Below are 26,471 nucleotides of genomic sequence, written 5' to 3' on the forward strand. Positions count from 1 at the left end.
TGACCCTCCTCACTTGTTTGATGGCTGAGAGCCCGAGGCACACCCTTGACAATAATACGTCATGTTAGGTGAAAAAGAAACTAAAACCAAGAACCTGTTGCGCTAACCTTGCAATATTTATATAGTATCTTCTGCTAGCCGATATGAGGATCTTCCCTTGAGCAGAGACAGCAGTGCAGTAACCACATGTCTTCGTTATTCGGGAAGTCTCTCTACGCCATCCAACTTGTACAGCTGCAGACTTTTATGCAAGAAGAATGAGTGCCTATGTCTTCAGCCTTGGCGTAGAAACTTACACTCTCTGAATTGTGTATGAAGTATGAAAGTAAATGCAACACTCACACATGATGCAACACGAACTGCAACTTTTTCGGTATTTATCCTTGCGCCTGTTTCCACCCAAATGCAGTATCTTTCGCGAAACGTGCAAACATCCTTTGTCCTTCACAGAAACAGACAATTTACTACGCGCACAGTTTTCTGGAATTCATATGACAGACGTCAAGAAAAGGCCCACTGCGACATCACTGGCGGCAAGTAATGCATATGTCGCTTCGGGAGCTAATTTTGCCTCTCGTGCATCGTCTCATTTCCCATTTTTCGTCTCCGCCACGGCGTCACCGCGCGCCTCTTCATAACTCTACGGTGTGCAGGTATACGCAGCGAAGTGAAATGGTTGCCCACGCGCGGGTATAAACAATGTGGCAGGTGCCGGAACAGCTTTTCTCGCTCTTCTTTGTCTTCCTAGCGGGGAGAAACCATATTGCGACAGAGTTAATTAAGCTTTGCCCAAGAAAAGCTCCCTTTGCCGAAACCTAGCGGTGGCGGTTTTTGTTTTCACTGCCGTCCGTACCTTCACTTGCGCGTGGCACAACGGCAATACTGCGCGGCACGCCTACGTTTTTTTCGTCTCCAGACTATGGAAGCCATAGAGCTTCAGATTGTTCGGTAAGCATTTTCTTATTTACTTCAGAGGTACTGCCAGCCTTCGCAGAAGCCCTTTGGCAGGAGTGAGCATACATGGTGAAGAAAGTACAAAAAAGCGCTACAAGACATGATAATGATAACAGCGGTGTCATCCGCCTGCTTGAGCAGATTAACACTGAGAAGAAAAGAAAAAAGAAAAAAATAAGAAAGAAAAATGCTTTGTACAAGCTCGCGCTGTTCAAGCGTATAGAAACAACACTGGAACATAACACAAGAACACTGGCATCAATAGCACGCTTTAGGAAATAAACACTAACGGTAGACATACGTTGATCCGTCAGCAATCACAATAATGCCAACCACAAAGCCATATAAATAGCGGGAACCAAAAACGCTTAGGTTGAGTTAACTTGTGCACTTCAATTTTGATAAGAAAGATTCGACAGTCGGGCATTCCACAGCGTCAGTAGGCAAAGCGTTCCACTGACGGACGGTTCTCGGAAAAAAAGGAATTTTGGAATGGTTTGATCGTGTACATCGCCATATAACAGGTTCGATATAAATGCTACTATCTGTACATAGCTTACTATTGTAGAGTAGATGCATGTATTTCATTCGTTCATAATACCGTCGCAATTGTAATGGTTCTAAATTAGCTTTTTCCACAAGTGCAGTCGCTGAGGTACGACAACTATATGAGCTATAGATGAATCGAGCTGCCTTTTTTTGAACGCTCTCGACTTTGGCAATGTTTAATTGAGTGCACGGATCCCAGACTACACAAGCGTATTCAAGAACGGGTCTGATAAAAGTTTTGAAGGCAAGGAGTTTTATCTCTTGTGTAGAATTGGACAGGGTTCTCATGTAACCTAGTTTCTGCATAGCCTTTTTTGTAATGTATGAAACATGTTTATTCCATCTGAGATCTATCTTCTCAAAAGTTTGATTTCTTGTAAATGTGTTGTGCAAGATTACACTGAACGAAATTAAGCCTTCCGAAGATGTTAGGGATATTCAGCCAGGAAGCATTCAAACAAGGCGTTGGGAAAAAGTACGAGTGGTCTTGCAGACTTGATTGGAAGATCTACGAGATGAGCCTTCCGACCCCAATTATGCAGCAGTTATGATATGCGTTGTTCACTTCCTTTTGAAGAGAAGTATGGTGCGGTATCTTTCGTGTGTGTACCAGAGACGTAATTTGTCTGATACTGCTTCAAAAAGTATTTCTCAACAGCCAAGAAGTAAGAGATATATATCATCCGGTATACTGAAAGCTTTCAAACGGCAATTTTAGGTACACTGAGAGCTGCGTGAGGACTTGTTGGTCACTGAGAGGAGCCGAACCTCTTTAGAGGAAGTTTCGCGCTGTAATGCGTTTTGTTTCGTTTGTTTGGTAAACAAAAGGAGCAATACCTTTCTCACTTCTTGGTGAAGACCTAAACTGTGCCATGAGGAATGGGTGGAAGGTGGGAGTGAAAGATGAAAGAGTAGGTATATTGGAGGATTCCATTAGTAATTTCGACCGCCTGAAAATCTGAAGTGCACTGACTTTGCAGAGCCCATGGGTACCTTTGTATTTAGCCTACAGCGAAACGCCGCCGTCCCGCAAAAGTTCGAGGCAAGGCATTTTGGCTCAGTAACCATGCGCCATAAGCACTTGGCCACTACGGCTGGTCTATAATCTGTCACCACAAAATCAGGAAGATGGAACATGTCTGAAACTCCGTTGTCTAATGTCTGTTGTTGTATGGTGCTTCCACAGAGCAGTAAAAAGAAGGGTGGCATCATAATTATAAAAGAAACAAAATTAAACAACACCGAGCACACAAGAGTTATGCTGTAGTCATTTTTTTTCCCCCCACACTTGCTATGTGCAATCGCTTCCGAGGCAGCAGCAAAGGAGGTTCTTGGGCAAAAAACAATATGTGTGGACGCCACTTCAACGAACGAAGTCGCATACAGGCTGCGGAGGACAATGAAGTGAGGAAAAGTTTGGTCCCAGGAGTCGGTTGAACATTCAGGCAGCCTGCTGGGCAAAATCCGCACAAGCCACCAAAATTAATGCGGCCGGCTAAATTGCGCGAAGTGGTCAGAAACTTGAACACTGCGAGTGTGAACTACGCTCTTTTTGTCATGAGTTTTCGTTAAGTCTTTTACGTAATGGATCCCTTGCAAGTGACAACCGCAATGAGGCAGCGTATTAACGCTATCGTTGTTTATAGACAAGAGTATAAATATCTAGAGCGCGGAAAGAATGTAGAAACGGAAAGAAAATGCTTTAAAAGATATTGGGTGGCCTCTGGGGGAGCAATACTTTGTCACGTGTATTTGACCCAAAAAACTCACACCAATATGAGGTAACTTTCTCTGCTGAAAAGGTCTCTTACAAAAGCCTTATAAAAAAGTCTACGACAGAGCTTTCAATCGAAGTTTCTTAAAGTTCTTTAGCATATCAGGTTATGAATACTGCAGCCGTAGAAACAGGCGCATGTTCTGGACATTTCGTGAGAACTTCTGCGAAGCTGATGTGAAACCTTAGCCGCTTGGCATCAGCTTCTGGACCTAATACAGCCTGCAGCGAAGTCAACAGGAAATACCAGGCCCACTACCGACAGACACTTGCTGCAAAATATTTAGTCCGCAGAAGAAAAAGTATAGCGGTCGCCGTGGAAGTCGAAGCATAAATAACTGTTCCAAAATATCACATTTTGTGCGCAGTGTGCAACGAAAGACATTGTAATGAAAAAAAATTATTTCATGGCGAAAAACTTCTGCAGGAACACTTAACACTGCTTATGTGAGATAAGGCCAAACGCTCCCGCTCATTTCGTGAACGCCTTCGTTCACTGCTCATAGCACAGTATCACACTGAACCGGCCGCCATGACTACATTCAGTGAACAGCTGGCATGGTAGGGGGAGTAGTATTTCCACGCAGCCGGCAATGTCCTACCTCTGCAAGGCTGTTCGAAGGTGCCGCCGTGGCGACGCTTCATCCCTTCCGCTCAGCGCGCTGCGGCGTGACGTGAACCGATGGTACGCAGCTTGCAATTCTACCTCTAAGCAGTCCCCCCGACGCAACGCAAGCTTCGTGAACGCAGATGCCAGCTACCGCAGACAGTAAAATCCCCCCCCCCCCAAGCAGCTGCCGCATCAGGTTGCATTCTGCTGCGCCGACTGTCTGCATGAGGGCTCCACCTTTTATGTGTTAGATAGAGTGTTGTCACACATGCACACAGACGGGTTTCCGCTAAATAGGGCAGTAAGGCTTTCGCTTTAAATTTCGTAGATTAACTGGTTTGGCAAGGACGCGTCACTTGCATAAGAGGCCTGGAATAATTCATGTATTTATGCAAAGTTCCCCGCAGCGAGCGATAATGCCCGCAAGGGGCAGGATTTAATGCCCATGATACCGATTATCTCGCTTTCAGTGGTGACGACCGCTTGAAGGAATAACAGCATACACGCCGGTCTTAATTAAGTTGGACGGAATAGCAAGTTACTAAAATTTTATTTTCATTTCCCCGCCAGGGAGACGACGACCGCTTACTTAAGTTCTCTCCTCATTCCCTTATTTCTATTTCCTTTTGTACCAGAAAGGTACCTTTTTTAACAATTAGATTTTTTATATGTCAACGTGTTACATTTCTTGCCTTGTCACGTTGTAGAAGGTTTTGTACGCCGCTTGTTGCTTTGTTTATTGAGTATGAGCTAAATTCGTTTCGTTTAGCTGAAGGGAAACAGTGTTTCGTGCATTGAATCTACATGGCGGAAAGAGAAGGCACTGAAGAATTTTATGCCTTCTTTTATACCTCGGAGCCTCTGAATTCAATGCTGCTTGAAACTGAAAATGTTGCGATCACAAACTATAAATATAAATATAACAAACTGCACAGGAGCTGCTAGTGGAAGCCGTCGTTAAAGAGCAAGTGAAACAATTGTAAGCTGCAGCCGTTGAAGAACTTAACTTCTCGAGCTCGAAATTAAGCTTTAGCCCTCCACTGCAAAATCCTGCGTAGCAAACGAGCAACAGATGTTAAGCCCAAATTACTTCCCTTGAACGCTGCAGCCATCTCAGATGATAATAAGTGCTTACACTAATTTACAAACTGCAGCAAATCAGCTTATCCGCAAATATTTAAAACATCACCCTCCGGAATGAAGGAAATTAATGCATGCAATTTTACTGTGGCGGCGCAGCACGTGCATTCATTTATGAAAGATGTAGTTAGCACGTGCCAGAGCGTGTTAGGTAGGTACCTAACACCGCCGGCTACTGGGTGAAACCAAGGTTTCCATCACCTGCCCACTTCACTTTACGCGTTACTCCACCGCCTCTAAATATGGGAGCTCTCTCGTATATAATTAGTAACCCGGTGAGCCGACGGTATTCACATGTGGTGGCTGGGAGGGCAGTGGTGCAGGATTCGGAGTGACGGCACCGGTGCGATGGCTACATGGCTGGCTGCGTTGGTCGGGGAGGTTTTAATTAGCAAGATTTCTGTCGGATGGCGCACCCTATATTTACTGACGCTTGGTAGACGCGCGAAGAGGAGAGGATAGCTGACAGCCACGGTTCCTCCGCCGCGTACCCTTCGACGCAGTAATTTGGTGGTGTATGCTAACAGCCAGTTGTTCTTCTTCTGACTTCTTGAGCGTATTGTCGCGCTACATGTCTGGCTGTTAGGCCTGCGGTCTGTAGGGAAAATTAAAACGAGGGTAGGCTGAGTATTACTGCCGATCTTTTCTACGTGTCCCATACTCCAGTGCAATGTCCAATCGATATCGAGTCAAGAGGCTAACATGACGAGACAACGCGGCCATCAGCTGGGAGCTGCTTTCATGTTTATTGCTGCGCCGAGAATAAATGTGAAATGCAGTATACTACACTCGGCGGGGTATATGTGAATTAAAGTTAAAATTTTGATCCTGAAAACTATCTATTGATGTGGAGTATTGCTGCTGGGAATAAATGTGCAACGCAGTATACTGTACTCCGCGGGTCATACTTGAATTGAAGTTAAAATTTTGATTTCTATTGTTGTGGGCTATACAGTATTTTCTGTATAGCCTGAATATACTATGAAATACGCAGAACATTTTTATGCACCGTGTGCCTACCGTGTACATGGTGCTGACTTTGTACCGGGTGCGGTGAAAGTGCTGGTATAAATATTTTTGAGCAAATATAGAACACTATAGACGACACACCGGGCGCCTACTGTGTCGCCGAAGTTGCGGACTATGACTTACAATATATTTCTCCTTCGAAACCACCATGACTAATAGACTCAAAATAAATGTTTGTGTATGAAATATACGTTCACGTAATTTTGGTGGTTTATAAGGGAGACTCCGTAATTGAAAATTATATATATTTATACGCTTACCACGATATGTCACTACGGAACGCTCCTTGGCGTCGTTTCCGCGGTACCAATTGGCAGGATATTAGACTTCATTTATCTTAAACCAGCGCATTGTTCGAATAAAAGGTGTAACTACATCAAACTGTAACCATAATCTTAACTGTCTGACGTTTTTCGCCGAGTACAGAAAGTAGCACGGTATATTTCGTTCAGAGATTCTAAATACTGTGCAGAATGAAGAAAAAACAGTAAATCATTATGCAACATAACTCCTGCTGGATACAAAAATATCACTCCATTAGAAAGGCTGGGTTGCAATGCAGTAATCTTCTAATTTTAAAGAAGTGTCTTAGTTGCTTATCACAAAAATAGAATACAAAATGACCGTCGGCTTCTCCGAATTTCAAGAGTTTTTTTTTTTCTTCTGGGTACTCTGTGCGGCTAATTTACCTTCCCAATGCAGGGTCACGCGATGCCAAAAGCAGCTACATACTATGCAACCCACACATGCAACATTTTACGTTATTATTTCTCTGAATTCTTTTTCGCAACCAAGCAGAAGTAAATTGTGGTATGGGTAAAAAAACACCCAATATATGAGCCTGGAGTGCCAAACCTAAGGGGCGACGCACAGGAGAAAAAAAAAATTCAGAGAGCGAAATTTTAAAACAAACAAAAAACCTTAGTGGTTGCCAGTTCAAGAACTGAATTGTGTGCCTTGCACTTCACAGCACAATCTGCCCAATGCATCACCCCGACCTAGTCGAAAATCTAAGTAGCCCAGGAATTCAGCTTTTCCGCACTTTATTTTTGAAGCGAAAAGCTTCACTACGCGGGTCAGAGCCGAGCTTCGCGTGAGCCGAACTGGCGAGTTATGCGCATGCGCGAAACCAATTGATGTCACGCGCCGAGCAGGAGATCGCTCCTCGCCGCCGCCGACTCCGTCGCCTGACCTTTCGGCGACGCCGCGTTTTGCCCGCGTCGCAGCCGGCAACCCTCCTCTCCGCATTCCTGCGGGCAGTTTTAACCGCGCCGATTTCCGTCTTCTCCTCTGCCTCCGTACTGGCAGTGTGTGAACGGCTGTCAAACCAAGCATAACTGAAGCTTTTCGCTTCTATATCCAGGCTTAACCAGAGCTAAGCCGCTGGCTAATTTCTTTCTGAAAAATTTTGTGGGCACCTACAGATACGATAGGTTCTGAGCAAAAAACTAATGATTAGAGCAGATACGACAGAATAAGCGGGAGAAACAAGGGCGACTATGTGAATACACCTAGTGTCGCTTGCACCGCTTTACTTGTAGATTCATAGGGGGCAAGTCGCAAACAGCTTCCGCGACAGGCCCTCATAGTTTCTGGCCAGAGCTTAAAAGGAAAAAGTCCGTGCAGATGCGCCGTGTCTGATCAACAGCCGGATGTTTTGTCTTCCCCTCGTTTTAGGCTGTCAGCAAGCAGTGCCGGCCTTCGAAGTGGAGCCTAGCCGCTCACTGACGGAGGGAGATTGAAGAGGGTTATTTCCTGCGACGTGCTCAGAAACTGCGGGCAAACTCGCCTTGACAGACAACTCTCGTTTCTTCCATAGCATTCTTTCATTTTTCTTTTCCTAGTTGTTTTTTTGTCATTTTCGTCCGCGAAACGGCAGCTCATTGCGTAGATTTTGGGTGCCTCGTATCAATTTATTTGTCCCTTCACTTGCCATATCAGCGTCTCTTTTAGCGCAACGCACCTCATCAGACAGATCAAGGTCTGAGCTCAGGATGTGCAACTACCGAGACCGTAGCCTTGATTCTTCCGTTTCTTATCGCAACTTTGTTTTAAACTACTTGTTTTTGTATTTAAGTATCGTCGCTCGGCCGATTTAGAAAGACGAATGTAAATTCAGAGCAGTTCTTACCTGACCGAAATGTAAAAAACCCTCGACTGCGCATTATAACTTTTAATCCTGAGTAGAAAAATAGCCATTTCAAAATAAAGCCGAATTTCTAGCCCGAGGGGCGCACGCAATAAGAGGCAAGCCGTTTGTTTCCGAGTGGTCTAGGTTTCCTTCCCGGCAAACTTTCTAACTTACGAACGCCTGTAAATGAACTTCTTTAGAGCATTGTCTATGTATAAATGTGCCCAATTATCTTTTTATGTATTTTTTTCTCCCTGAATAGAATATTTTAAAACTTTCGCACATCAAGAACTAAAAACAAGGGTAGCGCTGCACAGAACATAACGCCACTATACTAGGTGCGAAGAAATGAGGAGCGTCATCTTGTATCGCTCGGAGAACTAGTACTTCATGTCGCTTCAGTAGAAAACACAAAATATCTACCCGGCGTTGTGTAAAGACGGCTGCGCATGGTCTGATAGGTGAAATGCCGACTCATTGTTGCGATGCCCTATGTAGAGGATCCTACGATACGTAAGGGAAGAAAGTTAGTTTTGCCATCCCGTGTATTGCTTTTTAAGGTGCTCCAACGTTCCGTTTATACCAAATGTTACGCAAGGTATCAAGTGTTTGCATGCAGTTTACAACCTTCGCTTTCTGCGCAGATTTTTCGCGAAGCTTTACATGAGATTTACGTTCAGTTCGCAATATTGACCAGACTTCTTGTATCTGATCAAAAGATTAATTTTTAGGCTTATATTCACTCTCACGTAGCGCACAGTCGCTACGAGGCATACATATCACACGTGCTTGAACAACGAAATAGGTTATGCTGCTTGGTTCAGCCGCCGTACGCCAGTTCGAAGTTCCAAGTTCTTTCGTATGTGTACAAAATATCGAATGGCCTGAAGAAGGTGGGAAGGAAAATTTGTTTGATGTGAATGTTTTCTTTTCCGCACCATGCAAGCTATCTCGTCTCTGCCGTTTAACGAACAAAAGCAAAAGTAATCAGCAGACAGCAGGATGTGGAATCAACCACAGAACCATGTACGTTTCCTGGAGAACAGATGTTTTTTGTGAGATTCCACTCAGCTGCGGTTCCGTATATGTAGGGCAGACAGGACGTTGCATTAATAAGCGTCTTCAAAAGGACAGAAATTCTTTGACTTCGCATTGTGGACAGCACCTGCCAAGACACTGCCACTCTTGCAAAAAAAAGAACAAAAAAAAATGCACGCCACTTTTAACGCATACAAATATTATATGCCGTGCAAGGGACAAAGAGGGACGTGAGATCGATGAAGCCATGCACATTGTAAGTTATGGTCCTCATAAGTGTTTTAGGCAGACATCGATACACGTGTATAAGAAAGAGCTTCGCTTTCTTGGTTTCATAGATGATTTCGTTTGGTCTGGTGCTTTGACTGTTTGTCCCGCATGCGTTTTGCTTTTGAAGGAAAGGGATTTCGCTCCAATAAATCAGTTGTTAGTGTGCGCTCATCCTGTTATCTTCTCTCCTAAGTATTGTACCCTGCTCAGTATTATGTTTTCCAATCGTACGTCAGTATTGCTCAAGCTTGTCGCCTGACTACAAAGAATAGCTTTCAATAATTTACTGGCCAATCTTGGCCATGCGGACTCCGTGCGCTCCAGATATAAACCTCGATCGGCAGAGTCGTGAAATACTGCAGTGTAATGAAGGAGCTATGCGTAGATTACTGCTTAGTTATCCACGTGTTCAGTGCAGGTTTTTCCGGCGTTACATTGCTTTAAGAAGCGCGAGCAAAGTTCTCTCGACCGCACTGCTGTCGCAAGCTGCCAGCACTGTACTTCCTGACAAGTGCAATCGTGCCAGCAGGTTGTGCGCGTTCACGTGGGGTCGGTATATAATTACACCAGTCGTAAACCTGATGTGCAAGTGTGGTATTTCTTTACAGCTTCATGTAATAGAGATGCGCTTGGTGCAAGATTATGCAAAAAATAGATAACGTAGCTGTTTTATCAGAAGGAGGGGTTTGCTTCAAAGTTAAGAAGTACAAAAGTGGGCTGGAAACGCTTGAAGCCGTCCAGATTTATGATCGCTGCGGCACGCGTGAAGAGATTACTACAGGGGAAAGCCATTCTATCTTTGTGCAGGCTTCGAAGCCAACCGATACAGGATTGGAAGCTACCAAACCGTGCGAATCTGGCACCAGCACACATGGCTTGACGGGCATGTCAAGCCCATACAGAAAATTCTCTAAGCCTTTTCTTCAGCCAAGCGCGTATTTTATGGCAGCAGGGAAGTTCGATTTATTATCACAGGCAGAAGACCTACAAGCTGCGCATTTCCTTGCAATTACGTATAGAATACGGGCCTAATTTACAGTTATTAATATAGATTGCTAACAGTGCATGCAATATCTGCTGCACACGCGTCTTCTGTCTCCTTTAAAGCATGGCGCTAGAACATAAACAGAAAATATCAACCCCTGTAGCTGCACAAGGCTCTGTAACGGTGACGTCAAAAATTGCGAATGTGCACCGCGTGATACAAAAAAAAAAGAGATATAGAATTAGGGAGCTCTCTGCGGGTCGCGTACTGAGATATCGGAGTGTACACAGCTGATAATGGTGACGCGCACGAATGTTTAGTGTGCCACCGAAAACGCTCCAGGTCAACGCTCGTGTACACGCTGCACAAAATAACCGCCTACTGCCGCGCCAGGCGATTCTAGTCGACTTAAAAAGTAAACGGCCAAGATATTGTGCGACGCTTAACGGAAGACTAAAATCGTAAAAAGGCACAACACTACACGTGGAACACCTTTTGGACGCACTGCCCCGTGGTGCTGCCTAAACGGCATTTGGAAAAGGATGAGAGTTGTGCAAACAGCGGTGTGGCTGAATTTTGTGTGTTGAAATTCTACACGCAAGATTTATGAAAGCCTAATGGATACCAAGAGAGCAGGCAGAGAAAACTAACTCACTAGCGCTAACGAACCAAGATGGTAATCGAAAGCTGCGGGCGCTGCGTTCCCAGACCGCCAAACAGCTTCGCATATAATCATTTGGGATGGATTGAAGAAACCACAGCTCCTAATCTCTCGCTCCTCCCCCTCCCCCATGCCCCATACGGAAGGCAGACATGATTTATGCTTCCTCTCCGGGAGCCCCTCAGACAAGCATTAAAGGTGATGTGCTCACCGCATTGTTGTTTTATATCCGCCCTATCAGACAAGGAAAGTAAACTTCAGCATTACCCCATCTCTGGAGAGACCATACCGGTTATGGAGACACATTATTAACTTTTGCCTTTTTCTTTGTGGACGTCATCAGCAAACTATTGCACATTGTCTTTCCTCCAAGTAATCACCTCTGCTCCTCTCTGCCTACAACTGATAACGTTGAACTTACTTTGGCACCTGCCTACAAGTCTTCACTCTCCAATCATAACTAGTTTGGTTAGCTGTTATTTTCTTATTCGTCGCGGTTCTGTAAGACGTGCCTAATTCTACAAGAGAACAGAAGGCTTCGTACCTGGTACAGAGATAAGAGGAGCGAAGGCAAGTCGCAGTTAATCTTCTCCAGCATCTTTTGCGCTGATGGTTTCGAAACCACGAGTCTCATGGGTGCTGAGGCAGGCGAGTCATGCCTGAAAGGTTCTCGTTAGCTGACAAGGACGAAAGACGGATAACCTGCTGATACGTATACTACCGACTTGCGGTTCCGCACCCCGTACATTACCTGAAACAGAAAAAAAAAAACTAAAACGAACGAAACTGCAGACAGGCGCTGCGTCACTCCCAATAAACCGTGACTCGCAATCTGTTGCGTAGCGATGTCCTGAAGCTACTTCCTCGTGTTAGGTATTCATCACAAAAGGCTCAAAGCGGCGGGGGAAAAGAGGAAATGTGAGTGGAAGAGGTTTCAAGTAGCGAATCTGATGCGCATGGAGAAGGTAGTTTGCGGCTCAAGCAGCTGGTAGTTCCAAAAAAATGGTCGCATTGTTCAAGTTTTTTTTTTCATGGTTGTTGAAGGGTCACAGAGATAAAAGGCCTTGCGCAATTATTGATGAGGAGTCCTATAAACAAAAAACCAGAAAGTACTGCAGAGTCTTGTCTCACTTATCCTGAAATAAATCGACAATATAAATAAATATAAATCGACAATAAATCGACAATCTCATCAAGCCATGATTCCTGACCAGACGGTATGCCGTCGAACCCTTGACTACATATCGTAATGAAGCCCAATTTTAAATCATTGTCCGCGTTTTTTATTACTGCCAGCAAGAACTAGGGCGCCTGCATGAAATTATTAGATGTCAAAATACTTATTCTCTTGCAACCTTACAACAAAAATCTGTAAGGAAAACCTGTTCGGTATCAGCTGAATAATTTGCACTGACCCTACCAGCTATTAGCAGCAGCCTACTTCTGCTTTTTTTTTTACTCTCTCTTATATACCTTTTCAAGCAAGGGCTTCATTAAATAGAAGTTCGCACCGAAAGCTCGTCCTGCAACGGCTGTCTGAGCCAGCCAGAAAGCACCTTCCCTTGTATCCTTAAAGGTGCACTGAAGAGGAATCTGAACTCGTCTTTTTACTGCGGGAACTTGATCTACACGTTCCCAGCATTCTTAGAAACTTCGAATTATTGCTCTGTGCGGCGAATTTCCCTAATATAAATCGGATTACCGTCGGGCTCCCGCCTTTTTTTTTTAATTTCCCGCATACGGTGGGAGGAGTCGACCAACGCATGGAGTGCCTTTCAGGCAGTGGCGTGGCGGCTTCGCTTCCGCTTTTATTTTGTTTTTTAGGTTTCCGCGAATAAATAGATCTAGTCAAAGACTACAGAGCTGCAAATTAGGCCTACGGAAATAAAAATACGCGTGGACTCTTTGCTTTCGCCGACCACTAGGTATCACTCCGCCGATGGCTGAGCGGCAGGCCGCTACGGGACTGGTTGAAAGGTTGGTCGACTCCTCCCACCGTGTGCGGGGAATTCAATAAAGAAAGGCGGGAGCAGGGACGTTTAATCGAATTTAAATAAGAGAAATCGGCTGCACAGGTCCAATTAGAAGTTTCTACGAACGCTCGGAACGTGTAGATTGAGTTCCGGCGGTAAAATTACGAGTTCAGATTCCTCTTCAGTGCACCTTTAAGACTGATTTTAGGCTTGCAAACATCTTTCATTTCTTTTACTGAACGGAAATATTGAACCCCGCTATACATTTTGATGCGGGAAACTGTTACAGCGCTTTCATATTCAGGTGCTCGAATAATAAGCATTTACGCTGCCAAGCCGTGAGGAAAAAAAGGCCTAAAATGAGCATAATGCAAGTCCTAACTGATGGTTATGGTGCTTTGTTAACTGCTGTGGCAAGCACCATTGCCTTGTAACCTTGGCATTTCGTACCTGGCACTTCGGTACCGTTGCGGTCGCATCCAAGGTCATTTTCTGCTATCTCTCGTCAGGAGTACGAAGCCTTCCATGGTTTGTGCAGAAAACAAAGCGTCGAGAAAACTCTCCACCTCTTGTTCCTTCGACAATATTGCGTCTTTCCTCTCTCCTTCTGCAAACCTCGACTCCGCACTCTGGAGTACGTCCATCACACCCATTAATCACTCTATCGACAGTACAGTGGCGTATTGAGTTGGAGCACAGGTCATTGTGACTTGGCTTAGCGGTATTGAAGCTCGCAGTGCATGAAGACTCGGGTGCTTTCGCTATGGTCTATTGTAGAGATAGCACAGCGCTGACGTTACCCTGCTATGTAGCTTGTCATATGCACTTATATTTAGTAAAGTCTCAAAAATGTGCGCACCTTCAGGAAGAATATAAACAGCACCATAGCTTTTCGAAACTACCCCAGGCGGAATAACATACTGCAGCGAATAGCTTAATGCATTGCTGTTTTACTGTATACAGTGTGAAATTGCTCGTTCAGCGACGGATAACGACCTGAGATTTTGTTGCCTCTTCGTTATCATCAGCAATTCCGCGAACAGAAGGTAGTGTGGAGTCGAGTGCGGCAACAAGAAGTGAAATATTTCGTTAAGAAAAAGGTGCGTATACTTTGAACGAAATATATCGGAAAAACGAAGAAAGCTTAAAGACAATACTGTGGACCATACACGATAAATTGGTACCACAAATAATCCAGAGCCATGCAAGCTGGAAATGCTGTTGCATACTAGGAGCGAAAAGAACTATGCTCACGTAGGCACAACAATGAAAAATATGTTTAAAAAAAGTGTAAAATAACAAGGGAAAAAAATTTACAACGTCAAATTCCTACTTGGCGTTCAGGACATAAAAACCCTCAAATCCTGGTTGAGTAATTCTGAGAGAGAAGTAATGGATTAGAAAAGCATCCTCAGGCCTAGAGAATAAGACATACCGCATACTTTCCAAAGATAACTAATGCGAAAACATCGGCAGGCATCTAATATATCAAGGGGACGGGAACAAGGATGGCGAGTAATACTTGCAGCATACCTAGTGATAGCCACAAGAACTCCGAGCGAGATCACGGTCATTCCCAATCACAGCCGGACAGCCCTGACGCTTGATGAGGGAAAGAAGCAACAAGGAGCAAATTTTCTCTGGCTGTGATTGGTAACGAATATTTTAAGTTGCTGTGGCCGGCATAAGGAACGACAGAGCAGTAATATTCGCTTTTCTAAAGAGGCATCTTGTTGCTGTTTAATTCCCAAATCATTCTTCCCTATTTAAAATTGGCATTTGCCATCTGTGACGCCGCGATACAAAGGAAAGGATGTCTCACGTTTTCTGTGCTATCAAGTGCGCAGCTAAATTATTTCAAATGGGCCAAGAGAAATGAAAATATAAATGAATTTTTGCAAATGTGGTCTCTGGTTTCTAAATATGCGGATGAGGAGCGCCCGGACGCCAAGAACAGAAATTTGTTGGTAACAGAAGTAGCTGCCACGAAACGATGCGGCAGCTATTCACACGTACAACGGTCAGTTCTGAAAGGCGGAGAAAGACCTTTTATGACGCGAAATACGATCAACCGATCTGAACTGAAAACATTCTGTGATCAAAAATTTTCTCTTTAGACCACCACTAAAATTATTGAACATAGACCTCCTCAAAACAAGGCAGAAGTATAGCAGCCAATTTGAAATTTCCTTATTATCTGGTCAGTTTCAACGTTACGAAAATTAGGAAAACCCTATTTCTCTTTCTAAGCATACGACATACAATAGTTAGCGCCACTTGTGTAGTACAGTGTCACAATACATTGAAAATTGTTTGAATTGCGCGGATGGTCACATTCCAAAAGGAATTCTACAATGAAAGAAATAAATAGATTGGAGATGTCCTACCAACGGTATATATCTAGAAGAACGTTCAAGTTTCACACTTAAAACAATCAGCATTCCCGAAGGACCCTCCAGGTTTCACAGTTTGTCTAGAAGTTTACGAGGTAGATAAGGGGTCGGAGAATCTGTGTTACCAGACAAGCAACACCAAAACAAGGAACCTTACGATGCGAACTCTTCATAGCGTTAAGAAAGAAATAGGGTGGTTCTTTCTAGGACCCTTTATTTTCGCACTCAGTGAGCTTGCTTGTGTAATAAAAATTGCGAAACTTTACATAAGACTCCACCGCACTTTACGACGTTTCTCACCCTCCGAACTCCTTTCATCCAGGCCACCCGCCGTCGGCTACAGCTCCACCTGAAGGCAGGCTGATGCAATGAATTCTATGGTTGCCACCACGAAATCCTGCGCTGGTCAAAGCAAGTATAAAAAAGAGAGTCTTCACCCAACGAGAAGGAAAACTCAGGAAGTCAGTGCGTCCAGGTAGTAAAGGAAGAAATAGGAAAGAGAATGTTTTTATGCTGTGAGCTGACTAAGACCTTGGGGGTAGCAGAAGATAAAGCAAGCAGCAGCTTCTCGGCTAGCAATTTCTTGGGACGTGCTACGAAGGTAACGGTTATAAAGGATGTTTTTCAAGTTGAAGCGAAATATAATTATCACGAGCGCTGCTGGAACAAAAATAGTGCATTGTTGGGCATGGTGGAGAAAAGTTGTTGAGGCTTGTGAAGCAAATGCAGAAGATGAAGTGTAAGGGAGCCATAATTGTAATACTGAAGCGCCTAAGGACTGATGACGCAGTAAAACAGTTTACTACCTTCGATTTCACGCCCTCCTCTTAGGCCGAATGGGGCTGATCGATCGGAGAAACCGAATGGATATCGCATGAGATGCCGGACATTCCAGTGGGCACCGAGCATCGGACAGGCCCTCTAGCCTGCTTTTGCGAGTCCGTGAAGCATCTTTTGCCGGTTCCAGCGCTTCCTTTGGAGCTCCCTTTTGTACAAGAGAAACGAAATAACGAAGCCGTTATTTCTGCATTGCCTTCCTAACTGCTGTAGTAGGTGGAGTGTCTGTTCATTGTTCAGGGTTTTATTACTTTACTAACACGCTATGTGCTATGAAAGACGGCGGTTCATGCTTTACGATTTATGAGGATGTAGCGTCTGAAAGCCACTAAGGCTATGAGGAACGCCGCAGTGAAAGGCTCAGCAAATTTCGACCACCTGGGGTTCTTTAACTTTCACTGACATTGCTCAGAACACTGGCCTCTAGAATTTCGCCTCTATCGAAACTCTACCACCACGGCCTTGATCGAACACGCATCTTTCGAGTCTGAACGCCAGCGCCATAACCACTGAGCCACCGCGGCGGCCTTGAAAGATATGCACATGGCCGTAAGCTATTCTACAATCCTCATTTTATGCATTCTGCAATATTTATGCTCAAAGAGCAAGTCACAAATAACTTCAAAATTTATAGCTTTCCCTAGACCTGCAACAGAAAACTATATGGAGAAGAAAACAGCACTGAACCCGTGTAGAAAAAAAAATGAGAAAGCAGAAAAAAAGCCCAGCCTTTTGCTTCCTCTTTAAAGCAGCTAAATGTTTAATGAGAATAAAGGCGGACCTAAGCGACCGAAACTGAGCGCTTGGTGAATTTGTTATTTTTTTCTCCGGAGCGCAGCATCTCCGCCCATTGCGGGTTTCTGGTTCCGCGACGCTGCACCCGTCCGGGCCGGCGCACACCCTGCGTAGCCTTTCCAAGCTGGAGGAGCCAAAAGGGTCAAATAAGCTAAAGCGGCACTAGCGGTGCTGTCGACAAGAATTCTGGCGGCCTTCGTTTCACACCGACAGGGCCGACAAAATTAGCTCAAAATATAGAACTGGTAGACGATAGAATGCGCAGGCAGAGGTTGAGAGGAGTCTCTTGTGGCTGGTATTGGTGTTCACTACGTCGCCAAAATATCTGCTGCCAATTACCCTTCTGGTACAGCAGCTCTGTGCCACCTATAAACAATATGAGGAAGCCTCACTTGGCGTCAGGCTTAAGCGGTGGTTTGACGGTGTCTTGCGGTAACTACTAGCGAGAATGGAGCTCGTTAGGAGAATGTTCCTTTTGGAAGCAAGATTTTGATTTCGACCGTTATCCTGTTCATGCAAGCTCTGCGTTTATGCCAATTTCGCAGGTTATAGCCAGTGGCTAGTGTCTTGGCTAGAGACATGAAGGGCAACAAAACGGACGCGTCTATAAAATTTTGCTCGTGCAAGAAACTTTGCCAAAAGTACCTTCCCTTCCTCTTAAGTAGCCCCCATAAATTAAAGATTATGTTATTGTTGGAGTTGCTTGTGCTATCGAGTTCAAATTTGTTTCATACCATTCCCATTTCTGCAGAAGACTTTCAACATAGCTGGCACGAATATGTGGATTGCAAACGGTCCCTCGTGCCTATTGGCATTTATTGAGCAAGCGGGTCTTATCTAGCTGTAAATAAATTGCGAGTTGCGGAGAGACGAAATAAAAAAGCTATCTACGCTATCTACGCAGGGAGTTCAAGAAATGACGGTCGATTTGCGCAGTTATGTCGAATCCGAATGACGCGCGCTAGCGTTCTGTGGCTGTTGTTTTGTATTGTTTATAGTACGCCAGTTAAATAAGTCACGTGACCTTGTGAAGTGATGAAAGCTTACCTGGTGCGTAAATATACCTGGGCACGCTACCCACAACCCAGTGGGCAGATGGGCAGCCTGTTACAAACCCACTTTAAGACAAACAAACAAGCAAACAACGGCCAAATACGAGGGATTACCACTGAAAGCTCTAGCAATAAAAGACACTTTGGGCATGATCATGGGGATAGGGAATGATGCCGCGGAATCTTCTATTAAAATAATGCGAGATCTTCCGCTGCAAGTTAACTTTAGATCCTGTTTAATAATGCTTTATAGAACAATCAACGATCAAAATGTCTACAGCTTTTCTAGTGCAGCGTTGTTGTATGCATCGCAGTCAATAGCTCGGGAGCTTTATTGCATTGTGCCTGGCAGCGGCAGTGCATCGTAGTTAAAACTTCGGAAGGAGCACCGGTATGTTTTGTGCTGCCCACTTACACACCGCGTATATAAAAAGCCGTGAATAACACAAGAAATCGTTTAACCACTTCCAAATTCTTTACCTGCCTTGCAGCGTCGCATCTATTGGAAGAGCAGCGGCCTCAGCATCCATATGAAAACGCAAAAAAAAACGGTGGGCATCTTATAGGACTTTTGCCTCGTACACTACTATATTACTCTCCTCCCTATTAACTGCAGATGCATTCACCAGATGAGTGCACAACACTTTCCCGCTGATTTTATAGATGCCAAAGGGAATCAGGGATGTCATAGTAATTGCTTTCATTGGAAAATTGCGTAAATTGTAGGTTTCGTTCTCGCCGCAGACTGCTGGCTTTCCCTCAAACCTGCAAGCTGTACCTAGTGGGGGAAGTGTAAAGCGTGAGGTTTTGTTTTCTTAACTCAGGTATTTTCCAAGGTGCTGTTCGATGCTTTCTTTTGTAACTGAGTAAATCTCGAGCACATGAAAAATGAAGAAAGCCCCATTCGAAATATACTACGATTAACAAAGACATGTGGCGCGCACATACGTTAAATGTACAGTATACCAAAGAGCCGTTATGGGAATAATATGCCGGGATTTATATCAGCACAGTAAGTGAAATATCCGTATTTCGTCGGCACGTACCATTATAAACGCTATCTTCTTTTCAAAATATTTTTCTGATGGAGCGCGTCACCAAGCTGTGTAGCTCCACTCTGTAACACCTTGAACGACGGATATAGGCGACAATAAATTCTATAATCGTGATCCCCAGCATGCTTAATATAGATGCTTGCTATTGCACAGCTAAAATCCTGATACTGCAGGTTCCGTTCCATAATTTAAGAGTTCTCCATCTCCTCGTTCAGCAACACGTTCTTACGAGCTTTACAATTTTTCTTCCTCTGTTATATCGAAATCTCAAAAAAACATCTGTGCAGCAAACCAAGTGCTACGAGCTGTGCTGTCACCCTATGTCGCAAATATATCTCACAGAAGAGACATTCAAACTCTGCTAGAACGGAGCGGTCTTATGGGAGAGAAGGCAGGCATCGAGTGTCCGAGGGTAAAAAGCAAGATTGCCTGGGTTCGGCAAAAAGCCCCTACGGAATGGACAACAGAGAAGCTGCTGTTCCCTAATCGAAAGCCCGACGGTCCATGTCACGTTCGCCCCGTAAATACATCCCCCGCTACGACCAAAGCACAAACAAACATAGCGCTAAGAAAGCACCAGAAAGAAAAACTGCTTCGCTCTCTAGCAGGCTACTGCCATTTGAGCGACCGGCCGTTAGGAAAACAAAGTGGTCGCTATGCTTTCGCTTGTTTAATGCTTCGGCGAAAAAGGCTGCAAAACCGCGATAAGTGCCGAAGGCTATGTGCGGTTTCTTTTATGGCAGGACTAGGCGGTTGCAGATGTGGCCATGAACCTAACAGATGAGACCGAACGAGAATAAAACATACATTTGCCGAAATTTCATTTCGACAGTATATAGACGTTTCGTGCGGCGTTAAATACAATAGGAGTTGATGCGATGTCGGATGAGGAAATAAAATACAGGCTAAGAATAAGTACTGGAAAGAAAATAAGGTTCAGTTAACAAATTTCGCAACCCTCAACGAATATGAGGCCATCAAGATCACCAAGGAAATGCTATGGGTGTTTTGCTTTTTTATCGCTTCAGTGGCGGCAAAATCAGATCTCATGGAACTGCCAGCACCGTAAATTTCATAGATAGTTTAATGGATGCATCTTGAAATCCAGTTCAAAATGCTTGCACTCATAAGTAGCAGTATCTGGCACGAACGGGCTAATTGCTAAGCTTTGTTCCTCGTTTCTAGACAATCTTCACTCAGTGGTCTTTATAAGCTATCACTGTTTCTCGATTCCTTCAGCCGAAATTGAAATGATTGATGTCGTTTTATTATCATAGTGATAGGCAATTTTTCTTGGTCTGCTTACCAGGTTCAGACAAGCAGCAGGCTAAAACAGCAACCATGCACTTCTTTAAATGAAACAGGCAAAGTGGGTGCGCTGCAGTGCGCAGTACTCCATTCATGGCATTTTATGGGGACCACAGCACATTTTACACACTGTACAGGGACAATGGTAGAGACAAGCACGTTGAAAATTATTAGAAACAAGATTCCACCAAGTTATTTGACTTAGCAAAGTACAAATTACCCATACCAGAAAATTGATCATCAAAAAGTATGTTGTAGTGCACCCGCGCGCCTCGATATCAGAAATATAATGGTTAAGTAAAATCCAAGTGCACATTGCGATACCGATACAATATTCCGCCTAAGTAGTTGAAACTGAGCACGGCAAACTTAAGAGGTTTTTTATTCAGAACAAGTGAAATGGAATAAGGTAGCAATACTTAGAAATTAAAGTCATTATTGGAAACCTATCTTTTAAAGTAATATTGTAAAATATGGACCTTGATAAATATGCCTGTAATTATATCACTTTTCTGGAAAGAAATGGGTTCCTACAGTCTACTCGAACCTCAAACACGTTCCAAATCGCATCCGTGGAGGCTTTACTGCGATATCATGGCTTGCGAATTACCAGTGCGTGACAAGCCGGAGCTAGGTTTAGTGAGAGCAAGGAGGCAGTACAGCCTTGTTCTCAAGAGCTCCTTGATAATCGTCTTCAGGAAAAGCTAGCTATGCGCAGTTTGTACCTGAGAGATTGCCGTATTACGGCCACGTGAGTTGCATGTTGAGTAACAAACGTCCCGGACTCAACACTTGCACGAGAATGAAGGTCATTTCGTGGAAAATTCATAGAACAACTGATGCAATATTGACTAGTCTGCGCTCATCAATGCCAGTGAACAGATATGCATATGGTTTTTGTCTCATAGCTTGACTCTCGGCTTAAACTTATGAGCATTTCAGTACGAATTAAGTACGACAACAGTAACTGAATGCAAAGAAAGCGTAAGTGAATGGTTATATTTTTATCATTTGTGGTGCCTGATCAATCTGAAATTAGTGCTGTTGTCATTTCATGCCTGAGAGATAACTTCTTCGAATATACAAAAAAATTAACCACATGCCGCAAATGGGATACGAACCCCCGCCTCTGCATGTTGCGTACGCCGCTCTAACAACTGAGCTACGGCGGCAGTAGTCCTGCTTCTACTTCAGAGCGGTTTTATGTTGCGTGTCGCCTAACCTTGAGCGAGTTCACCAGCGCCCGCCTCGTCCATAGCGGCAGACATAAAACAACCTGTATTACCACGAATCCCGCGTGGAACCTAATAAAGCAGTGAGGGCGGCAGCTGTGCGAGAAGTCTCTTTATCTATAGCATCAAGACAGACTGGCCCGAGGCACTCACAAAGCTAGTTGGAAGGAAAATGTAGGGAAATTACTTATGAATGAGATACATATTACATATGTTGAAAACCTGAAAATGATCACCAACCATCACTTTTTCTCCCTTTTTCCTCTATCGGTCTTCACTCTGAGCCTACTTGTGGCCTCTCTGCACAACAGCGTTTCCAAACGCCAAGCCCGGTATCAATGCGGCCTTCGAGATTCCTCCAACCTATATATGCGTACGTTTTATCTAAACAGTTCCTGGGGCATTATGATGATTGAATTTTTTTCGCTTTCTTTATTATTGCCTCCATGTGGGCTTGCATCTCGCATCTACCATTATTTCTCCATATAGCAAAATGCTTATAGACGCTGAATTATATATAACTCTAAATTTCTCAAACGAGCAGTCGTGTGCTGATCTCTATAAACCTTAACCGCCGGCTTTTCATCTCTGAGTGTCAGTCGTAGGACATCCGCCTCCTGCACTTAAATACCCGCCAAATCTTGGAGGGCTATCCGGTGTTTTGCTAGAAGAAGGATATCATCGGCATACATCAGTCAATGTAGAGATTTGTTTGTTTTTTTCATCCAGTTCTCGAACGTAGGCTATAAAAGAATTAGGATAACCTTCATGCATAAAGGCCAGAATACATGGAGCGTTTTTACCGCGGCGAGTCGTCGATTTTCGCCCGACGGCGCAGATTTAACGCCCGGCGTCGAGAAAAACGCCCGCCGCCGCCGATCAGGATCGGCTAGATTTTGACGCGCGGCGTCCGGTGAGACCGGAAGTGGCGGCTGAAGCGAGCCAATAGCAGCGCAGAAAGCCCGCTCTTCCGGTCCTCTGCCTGCCGCCGCCAGCATGGCCGCCATGGCCGACGAGCTGCGCAGTGTTTTTGGCACGGAAATGTTATTGTCGTGAAAACAAACGCTTCATCAGACTTGAAATGTCGCTTTTTTTTTGGAGAACACGGCCGAATCTTAGATCGGAATCCCTGCGCTTCCTCCCTGAAGCGAATGTGTCGAAGAAAACCGCAGCCGCTGGTGTCCGCGGTTGAGCGGGCGTCCAAAGGTACGCGACGGCATGGATTCGAGCACGCAAATCTTTTTAGATACTTAAGCGCGCGTGCAAAAATTTGTACAATCGTGTCGAAGTGAAACTTTCCTGATTTTAACAGAATGGTCAGCGTCGCTGTTCTCACAGACCTCCCTGCGCAGTGGTGTTTGCCACTTGTTGATCACATTTGATTTCGCGTCGAGGAATACGCGACGGCGCGCCGCCGCTTCAACGCTCCTTGTATCTCCAGCCGGGCGTCGCGCCGCCGCGACGTTTTCTGCCGCGCGAATGTCGTCGAAAAAAACGTCCCATGTATCCCGGCCTTAACATATTTTCTTTGGTATCGGCAACTTTTGGGTTTTTTTGAGTAGGCTATATGTACCATGCCATCCAGAAATAGTCTGTGGTCATAGGTGGTGTCACTAGATTTCCTTCAATGATCACGCGGTATTTCGCTGTAATCAGAAATGCACTGAAAGTCCCGACACCTATGAAACACTTCGCAACTCTTCCTTCTCTTTTGCATCGCATAATTTATCCCAGACATGTTCTTTTTCTTCAGGATAAATTACTAGCTAATTCCGTCTGATTCTATCCTAGCTCTATTCATAAACACCTCATTGCTTTCCTAACATGCAAACTGCTTTTTGTTCCCACAGCGCGCAAAAAATTCTATACCTCAGTGCGTGGCCTTTTTTGAAGGCCATGTTGTAAGATACCTGGCACGGGTTAATTCACGCTGCAACTCCGGAGCCACGATTATCATCCTCAGACAAGAGCCGTCCTTTGTCGGTTCCATACTTAACGCACTCCTTTGTTCGAACCTCTACGCGGGCACTCACCGCTATTCTTCATTGACTCTCGCTGTTTTCTTGTAAGACCAGGCTTTAACTTTTCACGTAGATCTCTTTTTGTCCTAATTCATTTTTCTAATCACTTGCGTCAAAAGAGAGGAGAAAGTAAATTTAAAGAATGCCTTCTCCGTTTAAAGACATACAGCTTTTAGAGCTGCTTTAGGGTCTCCTTGAAATATTTTTCTTTTTACAGGCGTTTAAAATCCACCTCCTTACTGTATTCGCGACAACGCAGAGTCACTCGTTTTCTTTGAGTGCTTTTTTCTTCTTAACTATACGTTCATTTTGAAGAATTTCGCGCAGACACTGTTGTAGGCACTTCACTATGTCCCATATCGAGAAACACGCAGAACGGCGCTTCAGGCATTGAATACAACAAGATTTTACGCTTAATCTGCGTATTGTTCTTTCTGTAGACTTCAGAAAACGAAAAATGCTTAAAAGGAAGTGCTGTCCTCGCGAACCGTAAACGATGGAAAAAATCCTGTAATATCACACAATATAGGCACAAGAGTTGTAATTTTTCTTTGGCAGATGAGATTTTATCCCGGCTTAAATTCACCTTATTGCTCTTTCACGTGGTGGCGTTCTCCCCTTTAATATTTGCAGCGCTTGCCCGATGTGGTGGCTGTGTTGTTATTTATGGCTTCGAGCTCCTTACACCCGCTCGCCAGATCAAATCTCTGCTCCAGAGCCCTCTCTAGATGAGGGCCAAATTCAAAAACTTTCGATTGGTCGGTTATGTTAGTGGACGTTAAATAACCTAGCTCGGAGACGCTAATTGAGAGCTCTCCAGTGCAGTGTCCTGAAAAATAAATTGCGCTAATTCCTCTGATAAAGCTTATATATGAAAGTGACAGAAGCCAACAGCCACAGAAACCAAGGGGCACAGGGGATTTTTTTTAATATACTTTATTTATTTTGTGGTGTTGATCAATTTAGAATATTACTGAATATGTTATCGCTTAAAGTAATTGATTAGAAAAGCAGAAGAAAAAACAACCACGTGCCGCCGGTGGGATCCGAACCCACGACCTCCGAATTAGGCGTCCGGTGCTCTACCTCTGAGCTACGGCGACGGCTGTCAAACCTTCTGCTTTTGGGGGTATTTATGTTTACAAGTAACCTATCCTTGAGAGTGTTCATCAGCGCCACCCACGTTCATAAGCGGCGGACGTAGAACGTCCTGAGTTACCGCAGGTGTGACGTAGAACGTCATCGAACGGAGAGGGTGGAAGCTGCGTGAGAACCCTCTTATGCTTCCTATGGCATCATGGCTGCCAGAACCGAGGCCCTCGCTAAGCAATTAAGCAAACAAGGGAAGGGGAATGAGGGGCTCGTTATAAATATGACAGAAGCCAACAGCCACAGAAACCAAGGGGCACAGGGGATTTTTTTTTTAATATACTTTATTTATTTTGTGGTGTTGATCAATTTAGAATATTACTGAATATGTTATCGCTTAAAGTAATTGATTAGAAAAGCAGAAGAAAAAACAACCACGTGCCGCCGGTGGGATCCGAACCCACGACCTCCGAATTACGCGTCCGGTGCTCTACCTCTGAGCTACGGCGACGGCTGTCAAACCTTCTGCTTTTGGGGGTATTTATGTTTACAAGTAACCTATCCTTGAGAGTGTTCATCAGCGCCACCCACGTTCATAGGCGGCGGACGTAGAACGTCCTGAGTTACCGCAGGTGTGACGTAGAACGTCATCGAACGGAGAGGGTGGAAGCTGCGTGAGAACCCTCTTATGCTTCCTATGGCATCATGGCTGCCAGAACCGAGGCCCTCGCTAAGCAATTAAGCAAACAAGGGAAGGGGAATGAGGGGCTCGTTATAAATATGACAGAAGCCAACAGCCACAGAAACCAAGGGGCACAGGGGATTTTTTTTTTAATATACTTTATTTATTTTGTGGTGTTGATCAATTTAGAATATTACTGAATATGTTATCGCTTAAAGTAATTGATTAGAAAAGCAGAAGAAAAAACAACCACGTGCCGCCGGTGGGATCCGAACCCACGACCTCCGAATTACGCGTCCGGTGCTCTACCTCTGAGCTACGGCGACGGCTGTCAAACCTTCTGCTTTTGGGGGTATTTATGTTTACAAGTAACCTATCCTTGAGAGTGTTCATCAGCGCCACCCACGTTCATAAGCGGCGGACGTAGAACGTCCTGAGTTACCGCAGGTGTGACGTAGAACGTCATCGAACGGAGAGGGTGGAAGCTGCGTGAGAACCCTCTTATGCTTCCTATGGCATCATGGCTGCCAGAACCGAGGCCCTCGCTAAGCAATTAAGCAAACAAGGGAAGGGGAATGAGGGGCTCGTTATAAATATGACAGAAGCCAACAGCCACAGAAACCAAGGGGCACAGGGGATTTTTTTTTTTAATATACTTTATTTATTTTGTGGTGTTGATCAATTTAGAATATTACTGAATATGTTATCGCTTAAAGTAATTGATTAGAAAAGCAGAAGAAAAAACAACCACGTGCCGCCGGTGGGATCCGAACCCACGACCTCCGAATTACGCGTCCGGTGCTCTACCTCTGAGCTACGGCGACGGCTGTCAAACCTTCTGCTTTTGGGGGTATTTATGTTTACAAGTAACCTATCCTTGAGAGTGTTCATCA

The 26,471-nt window shown here is 44.5% G+C and overlaps 1 non-coding gene across 1 annotated transcript; it reads right to left on the reverse strand.

Annotated features, from left to right (window-relative positions):
- Positions 1–24,838: 24,838 nt before the first annotated feature.
- Positions 24,839–24,910, reverse strand: TRNAR-CCU (transfer RNA arginine (anticodon CCU)). Its single transcript has one exon. It is a non-coding gene; the product is annotated as a tRNA-Arg (tRNA).
- Positions 24,911–26,471: the final 1,561 nt, after the last annotated feature.

The sequence above is a fragment of the Amblyomma mixtum genome, chromosome 1, assembly GCF_055824585.1.
Source record: "Amblyomma mixtum isolate Tamu chromosome 1, ASM5582458v1, whole genome shotgun sequence".
NCBI classification, from domain to species: Eukaryota; Metazoa; Arthropoda; class Arachnida; order Ixodida; family Ixodidae; genus Amblyomma; species Amblyomma mixtum.